Consider the following 8,668-nt stretch of genomic DNA (forward strand, 5'->3'; position numbering starts at 1 on the left):
TTGGAAATCAGAGGCAGGGAATCAGAGGCGGGGAATCAGAGGCGGGGAATCAGAGGCAGGGAATCAGATGTGCGGAATCGGAGATGGGGAATCAGAGGCAGGGAATCAGAGGCGGGGAATCAGAGGCGGGGAATCAGAGGCCGGGAATCAGATATGGGGAAACAGAGGCGGGGAATCAGAGGCGGGGAAAAAGAGGCTGGGAATCATATGTGGGGAATCAGAGGTGGGGAATCAGAGGTTGGGAATCAGAGGCAGGGAATCAGAGGCTTGGAATCAGATGCAGGGAATCAGATGCGGGGAATCAGAGGCGGGGAATCAGAGCTGGGGAATCAGAGGCTGGGAATCAAAGTTGGGGAATCAGAGGCAGGGAATCAGATATGGGGAAACAGGGGCGCGGAATCAGAGGCGGGGAAACAGAGGCGGGGAATCAGATATGGGGAATCAGAGGCGGGGAATTAGAGTTGGGGAATAAGAGGCGGGGAATCAGAGGCGGGGAAACAGAGGCGGGGAATCAAACACTGGGAATCAGAGGTGGGGAATCAGAGGTTGGGAATCAGAGGCAGGGAATCAGAGGCGGGGAATCAGAGGCGGGGAATGAGAGGCAGGGAATCAGATGTGCGGAATCGGAGATGGGGAATCAGAGGCAGGGAATCAGAGGCGGGGAATCAGAGGCGGGGAATCAGAGGCCGGGAATCAGATATGGGGAAACAGAGGCGGGGAATCAGAGGCGGGGAACAAGAGGCAGGGAATCAGATATGGGGAATCAGAGGTGGGGAATCAGAGGCGGGGAATCAGAGCTGGGGAATCAGAGGTGGGGAATCAAAGTTGGGGAATCAGAGGCGGGGACTTAGATATGGGGAAACAGAGGCGGGGAATCAGAGACGGGGAAACAGAGGCGGAGATTCAGATATGGGGAATCAGAGGTGGGGAATCAGAGGCAGGGAATTAGATGTGCGGAATCAGAAATGGGGAATCATAGGCAGGGAATCAGAATCAGAAGCAGGGAATCAGAGGCCGGGAATCAGAGGCCGGAATCAGATGCCGGGAATAAGAGGTCAGGAATCAGAGGTGGGGAATCAGAGTCCGGGAATCAGAGATGGGGAATCAGAGGCGGGAAATGAGATATGGGGAATCAGAGGTGGCGAATCAAAGGCGGTGAATCAGAGATGGGGAATCAGAGCTGGGGAATCAGAGGCAGGGGATCAAACACGGGGAATCAGAGGCGGGGAATCAGAGCTGGGGAATCAGAGGCGGGGAATCAGAGTTGGGGAATCAGAGGCGGGGAATCAGAGCTGGGGAATCAGAGGTGGGGAATCAGAGTCGGGGAATCAGAGGCAGGGAATCGGATGTGCGGAATCAGAGATGGGGAATCAGAGGTGGGGAATCAGTGGCGGTGAATCTTAGATGGGGAATCAGAGGCGGGGAATCAGAGGCAGGTTATCAGACACGGGGATTCAGAGGCTGGGAATCAGACGGGGGGAATCAAAGGCGGGGAATGAAGCTGTGGAATCAGAGGCAGGGAATCAGAGTTGGGGATTCAGAGGCGGGGAATCAGATATGGGGAAACAGAGGCGGGGAATCAGAGGCGGGCAAACAGAGGCGGGGAATTAGATATGGGGAATCAGTGGTGGGGAATCAGAGGTGGTGAATCAGAGATGGGGAATCACAGGTGGGGAATCAGAGGCAGGGAATAGAACGCGGGGAATCAGAGGCAGGGAATCAGAGCTGGGGAATAAGAGGCGGGGAATCATAGTTGGGAATCAGAGGTGGGGAATCAGATATGGGGAAACAGAGGCGGGGAAGCAGGGGCGGGGAAACAGAGGCGGGGAATCAGATATGGGGAATCGGAAGTGGGGAATCAGAGGCGGGGAATCAGAGCTGTGGAATCAGAGGCGGGGCATCAGAGTTGGGGCATCAGAGGTGGGGAATTAGATATGGGGAAACAGAGGCGGGGAATCAGAGGCGTGGAAACAGAGGCGGGGAATCAGATATGGGGAATCAGAGGTGGGGAATCAGAGGCAGGTAATCAGATGTGCGGAATCAGAGATGGGGAATCAGAGGCAGGGAATCAGAATCAGAAGCGGGGAGTGAGAGGCCGGGAATCAGAGGCCTGGAATCAGATGCTGGGAATAAGAGGCCGGGAATCAGAGGTGGGGAATCAGAGTCCGGGAATCAGAGATGGGGAGTCAGAGGCGGGGAATGAGATATGGAGAATCAGAGGCGGGGAATCAGAGGCGGGGAAACAGAGGTGGGGAATCAGATATGGGGAATCAGAGGTGGCGAATCAAAGGCGGTGAATCAGAGATGGGGAATCAGAGGCGGGGAATCAGAGGCAGGGAATCAAACACGTGGAATCAGAGGTGGGGAATCAGAGCTGGGGAATCAGAGGCTGGGAATCAAAGTTGGGGAATCAGAGGCAGGGAATCAGATATGGGGAAACAGGGGCGGGGAATCAGAGGCGGGGAAACAGAGGCTGGGAATCAGATATGGGGAATCAGAGGTGGGGAATCAGAGGCGGGGAATCAGAGCCGGGGAATCAGAGGTGGGGAATCAAAGTTGGGGAATCAGAGGCGGGGACTTAGATATGGGGAAACAGAGGCGGGGAATCAGAGACGGGGAAACAGAGGCGGGGATTCAGATATGGGGAATCAGAGGTGGGGAATCAGAGGCAGGGAATTAGATGTGCGGAATCAGAAATGGGGAATCAGAGGCAGGGAATCAGAATCAGAAGCAGGGAATCAGAGGCCGGGAATCAGAGGCCGGAATCAGATGCCGGGAATAAGAGGTCGGGAATCAGAGGTGGGGAATCAGAGTCCGGGAATCAGAGATGGGGAATCAGAGGCGGGGAATGAGATATGGGGAATCAGAGGCGGGGAATCAGAGGCGGGGAAACAGTGGCGAGGAATCAGATATTGGGAATCAGAGGTGGCGAATCAAAGGCGGTGAATCAGAGATGGGGAATCAGAGCTGGGGAATCAGAGGCAGGGGATCAAACACGGGGAATCAGAGGCGGGGAATCAGAGCTGGGGAATCAGAGGCGGGGAATCAGAGTTGGGGAATCAGAGGCGGGGAATCAGAGCTGGGGAATCAGAGGTGGGGAATCAGAGTCGGGGAATCAGAGGCAGGGAATTGGATGTGCGGAATCAGAGATGGGGAATCAGAGGTGGGGAATCAGAGGCGGTGAATCTGAGATGGGGAATCAGAGGCGGGGAATCAGAGGCAGGTTATCAGACACGGGGATTCAGAGGCTGGGAATCAGACGGGGGGAATCAAAGGCGGGGAATGAAGCTGGGGAATCAGAGGCAGGGAATCAGAGTTGGGGATTCAGAGGCGGGGAATCAGATATGGGGAAACAGAGGCGGGGAATCAGAGGCGGGCAAACAGAGGCGGGGAATTAGATATGGGGAATCAGTGGTGGGGAATCAGAGGTGGTGAATCAGAGATGGGGAATAAGAGGCGGGGAATCATAGTTGGGAATCAGAGGCGGGGAATCAGATATGGGGAAACAGAGGCGGGGAATCAGGGGCGGGGAAACAGAGGCGGGGAATCAGATATGGGGAATCGGATGTGGGGAATCAGAGGCGGGGAATCAGAGCTGTGGAATCAGAGGCGGGGAATCAGAGTTGGGGCATCAGAGGTGGGGAATTAGATATGGGGAAACAGAGGCGGGGAATCAGAGGCGTGGAAACAGAGGCGGGGAATCAGATATGGGGAATCAGAGGTGGGGAATCAGAGGCAGGAAATCAGATGTGCGGAATCAGAGATGGGGAATCAGAGGCAGGGAATAAGAATCAGAAGCGGGGAGTCAGAGGACGGGAATCAGAGGCCTGGAATCAGATGCTGGGAATAAGAGGCCGGGAATCAGAGGTGGGGAATCAGAGTCCGGGAATCAGAGATGGGGAAACAGTGGCGAGGAATCAGATATTGGGAATCAGAGGTGGCGAATCAAAGGCGGTGAATCAGAGATGGGGAATCAGAGCTGGGGAATCAGAGGCAGGGGATCAAACACGGGGAATCAGAGGCGGGGAATCTGAGCTGGGGATTCAGAGGCGGGGAATCAGAGTTGGGGAATCAGAGGCGGGGAATCAGAGCTGGGGAATCAGAGGTGGGGAATCAGAGTCGGGGAATCAGAGGCAGGGAATTGGATGTGCGGAATCAGAGGTGGGGAATCAGAGGTGGGGAATCAGATGCGGTGAATCTGAGATGGGGAATCAGAGGCGGGGAATCAGAGGCAGGTTATCAGACACGGGGATTCAGAGGCTGGGAATCAGACGGGGGGAATCAAAGGCGGGGAATGAAGCTGGGGAATCAGAGGCAGGGAATCAGAGTTGGGGATTCAGAGGCGGGGAATCAGATATGGGGAAACAGAGGCGGGGAATCAGAGGCGGGCAAACAGAGGCGGGGAATTAGATATGGGGAATCAGTGGTGAGGAATCAGAGGTGGTGAATCAGAGATGGGGAATAAGAGGCGGGGAATCATAGTTGGGAATCAGAGGCGGGGAATCGGATGTGGGGAATCAGAGGCGGGGAATCAGAGCTGTGGAATCAGAGGCGGGGAATCAGAGTTGGGGCATCAGAGGTGGGGAATTAGATATGGGGAAACAGAGGCGGGGAATCAGAGGCGTGGAAACAGAGGCAGGTTATCAGACACGGGGATTCAGAGGCTGGGAATCAGACGGGGGGAATCAAAGGCGGGGAATGAAGCTGGGGAATCAGAGGCAGGGAATCAGAGTTGGGGATTTAGAGGCGGGGAATCAGATATGGGGAATCAGTGGTGGGGAATCAGAGGTGGTGAATCAGAGATGGGGAATAAGAGGCGGGGAATCATAGTTGGGAATCAGAGGCGGGGAATCAGATATGGGGAAACAGAGGCGGGGAATCAGGGGCGGGGAAACAGAGGCGGGGAATCAGATATGGGGAATCGGATGTGGGGAATCAGAGGCGGGGAATCAGAGCTGTGGAATCAGAGGCGGGGAATCAGAGTTGGGGCATCAGAGGTGGGGAATTAGATATGGGGAAACAGAGGCGGGGAATCAGAGGCGTGGAAACAGAGGCGGGGAATCAGATATGGGGAATCAGAGGTGGGGAATCAGAGGCAGGTAATCAGATGTGCGGAATCAGAGGTGGGGAATCAGAGTCCGGGAATCAGAGATGGGGATTCAGAGGCGGGGAATGAGATATGGGGAATCAGAGGCGGGGAATCAGAGGCGGGGAAACAGAGGCGGGGAATCAGATATGGGGAATCAGAGGTGGCGAATCAAAGGTGGTGAATCAGAGATGGGGAATCAGAGGCCGGGAATCAGAGGCAGGGAATCAAACACGGGGAATCAGAGGCGGGGAATCATAGCTGGCGAATCAGAGGCGGGGAATCAGAGGTGGGGAATCAGAGGCGGGGAATCAGATATTGGGAATCAGAGGTGGGGAATCAGAGGCGTGGAAACAGAGGCGGGGAATCAGATATGGGGTATCAGAGGTGGGGAATCAGAGGTTGTGAATCAGAGATGGGGAATCAGAGGCGGGGAATCAGAGGCCGGTAATCAGACGCGGGGAATCAGAGGCGGGGAATCAGAGCTGGGAAATTAGAGGCAGGGAATCAGAGTTGGGGATTCAGAGGCGGGGAATCAGATATGGGGAAACAGAGGCGGGGAATCAGATGCGGGCAAATAGAGGCGGGGATCAGATATTTGGAAACAGAGGCGGGGAATCAGAGGCAGGGAAACAGAGGCGGGGAATCAGATATGGGGAATCAGAGGTGAGGAATCAGAGGATGGGAATCAGAGGCTGGGAATCAGACGCTGGGAATCAGATGCATGGAATCAGATGCGGGGAATCAGAGGCAGGGAATCAGAGCTGGGGAATCAGAGGTGGGGAATCAAAGTTGGGGAATCAGAGGCGGGGACTTAGATATGGGGAAACAGAGGCGGGGAATCAGAGGCGGGGAAACAGAGGCGGGGAATCAGATATGTGGAATCAGAGGTGGGGAATCAGAGGCAGGGAGTTAGATTTGCGGAATCAGAGATGGGGAATCAGAAGCAGGGAATAAGAGGCCGGGAATCAGAGGCCGGAATCAGATGCCGGGAATAAGAGGCCGGGAATCAGAGGTGGGGAATCAGAGTCCGGGAATCAGAGATGGGGAATCAGAGGCGGGGAATGAGATATGGGGAATCAGAGGCGGGGAATCAGAGGCGGGGAAACAGAGGCGAGGAATCAGATATGGGGAATCAGAGGTGGCGAATCAAAGGCGGTGAATCAGAGATGGGGAATCAGAGGCGGGGAATCAGAGGCAGGGAATCAAACACGGGGAATCTGAGGCGGGGAATCAGAGCTGGGGAATCAGAGGCGGGGAATCAGAGTTGGGGAATCAGAGGCGGGGAATCAGAGCTGCGGAATCAGAGGTGGGGATCAGAGTCGGGGAATCAGAGGCAGGGAATCAGATGTGCGGAATCAGAGATGGGGAATCAGAGGTGGGGAATCAGAGGCTGTGAATCAGAGATGGGGAATCAGAGGCGGGGAATCAGAGGCAAGAAATCAGACACGGGGTTTCAGAGGCTGGGAATCAGACAGGGGAATCAAAGGCGGGGAATCAGAGCTCGGGAATCAGAGGCAGGGAATCAGAGTTGGGGATTCAGAAGCGGGGAATCAGATATGGGGAAACAGAGGCGGGGAATCAGAGTCGGGCAAACAGAGGCGGGGAAATAGATATGGGGAATCAGAGGTGGGGAATCAGAGGTGGTGAATCAGAGATGGGGAATCACAGGCGGGGAATCAGAGGCAGGGAATAGAACCCGGGGAATCAGAGGCAGGGAATCAGAGTTGGGGCATCAGAGGTTGGGAATTAGATATGGGGAAACAGAAGCGGGGAATCAGAGGCGGGGAAACAGAGGCGGGAAATCAGATATGGGGAATCAGAGGTGGGGAATCAGAGGCAGGGAATCAGATGTGCGGAATCAGAGATGGGGACTCAGAGGCAGGGAATCAGAATCAGAAGCGTGGAATCAGAGGCCGGGAAACAGAGGCGGGGAATCAGATATGGGGAATCAGAGGTGGGGAATCAGAGGCAGGGAATAAGATTTGCGGAATCAGAGATGGGGAATCAGAAGCAGGGAATCAGAGGCCGGGAATCAGAGGCCGGAATCAGATGCCGGGAATAAGAGGCCGGGAATCAGAGGTGGGGAATCAGAGTCCGGGAATCAGAGATGGGGAATCAGAGGCGGGGAATGAGATATGGGGAATCAGAGGCGGGGAATCAGAGGCGGGGAAACAGAGGCGAGGAATCAGATATGGGGAATCAGAGGTGGCGAATCAAAGGCGATGAATCAGAGATGGGGAATCAGAGGCGTGGAATCAGAGGCAGGGAATCAAACACGGGGAATCAGAGGCGGGGAATCAGAGCTGGGGAATCAGAGGCGGGGAATCAGAGTTGGGGAATCAGAGGCGGGGAATCAGAGCTGGAGAATCAGAGGTGGGGATCAGAGTCGGGGAATCAGAGGCAGGGAATCAGATGGGCGGAATCAGAGATGGGGAATCAGAGGTGGGGAATCAGAGGCTGTGAATCAGAGATGGGGAATCAGAGGCGGGGAATCAGAGGCAAGAAATCAGACACGGGGTTTCAGAGGCTGGGAATCAGACGGGGGAATCAAAGGCGGGGAATCAGAGCTGGGGAATCAGAGGCAGGGAATCAGAGTTGGGGATTCAGAGGCGGGGAATCAGATATGGGGAAACAGAGGCGGGGAATCAGAGGCGGGCAAACAGAGGCGGGGAATTAGATATGGGGAATCAGAGGTGGGGAATCAGAGGCAGGTAATCAGATGTGCGGAATCAGAGATGGGGAATCAGAGGCAGGGAATCAGAATCAGAAGCGGGGAGTGAGAGGCCGGGAATCAGAGGCCTGGAATCAGATGCTGGGAATAAGAGGCCGGGAATCAGAGGTGGGGAATCAGAGTCCGGGAATCAGAGATGGGGAGTCAGAGGCGGGGAATGAGATATGGAGAATCAGAGGCGGGGAATCAGAGGCGGGGAAACAGAGGTGGGGAATCAGATATGGGGAATCAGAGGTGGCGAATCAAAGGCGGTGAATCAGAGATGGGGAATCAGAGGCGGGGAATCAGAGGCAGGGAATCAAACACGTGGAATCAGAGGTGGGGAATCAGAGCTGGGGAATCAGAGGCTGGGAATCAAAGTTGGGGAATCAGAGGCAGGGAATCAGATATGGGGAAACAGGGGCGGGGAATCAGAGGCGGGGAAACAGAGGCTGGGAATCAGATATGGGGAATCAGAGGTGGGGAATCAGAGGCGGGGAATCAGAGCCGGGGAATCAGAGGTGGGGAATCAAAGTTGGGGAATCAGAGGCGGGGACTTAGATATGGGGAAACAGAGGCGGGGAATCAGAGACGGGGAAACAGAGGCGGGGATTCAGATATGGGGAATCAGAGGTGGGGAATCAGAGGCAGGGAATTAGATGTGCGGAATCAGAAATGGGGAATCAGAGGCAGGGAATCAGAATCAGAAGCAGGGAATCAGAGGCCGGGAATCAGAGGCCGGAATCAGATGCCGGGAATAAGAGGTCGGGAATCAGAGGTGGGGAATCAGAGTCCGGGAATCAGAGATGGGGAATCAGAGGCGGGGAATGAGATATGGGGAATCAGAGGCGGGGAATCAGAGGCGGGGA

This window comes from Narcine bancroftii, unplaced genomic scaffold (genome assembly GCF_036971445.1).
Source record: "Narcine bancroftii isolate sNarBan1 unplaced genomic scaffold, sNarBan1.hap1 Scaffold_158, whole genome shotgun sequence".
Classification (NCBI taxonomy): domain Eukaryota; kingdom Metazoa; phylum Chordata; class Chondrichthyes; order Torpediniformes; family Narcinidae; genus Narcine; species Narcine bancroftii.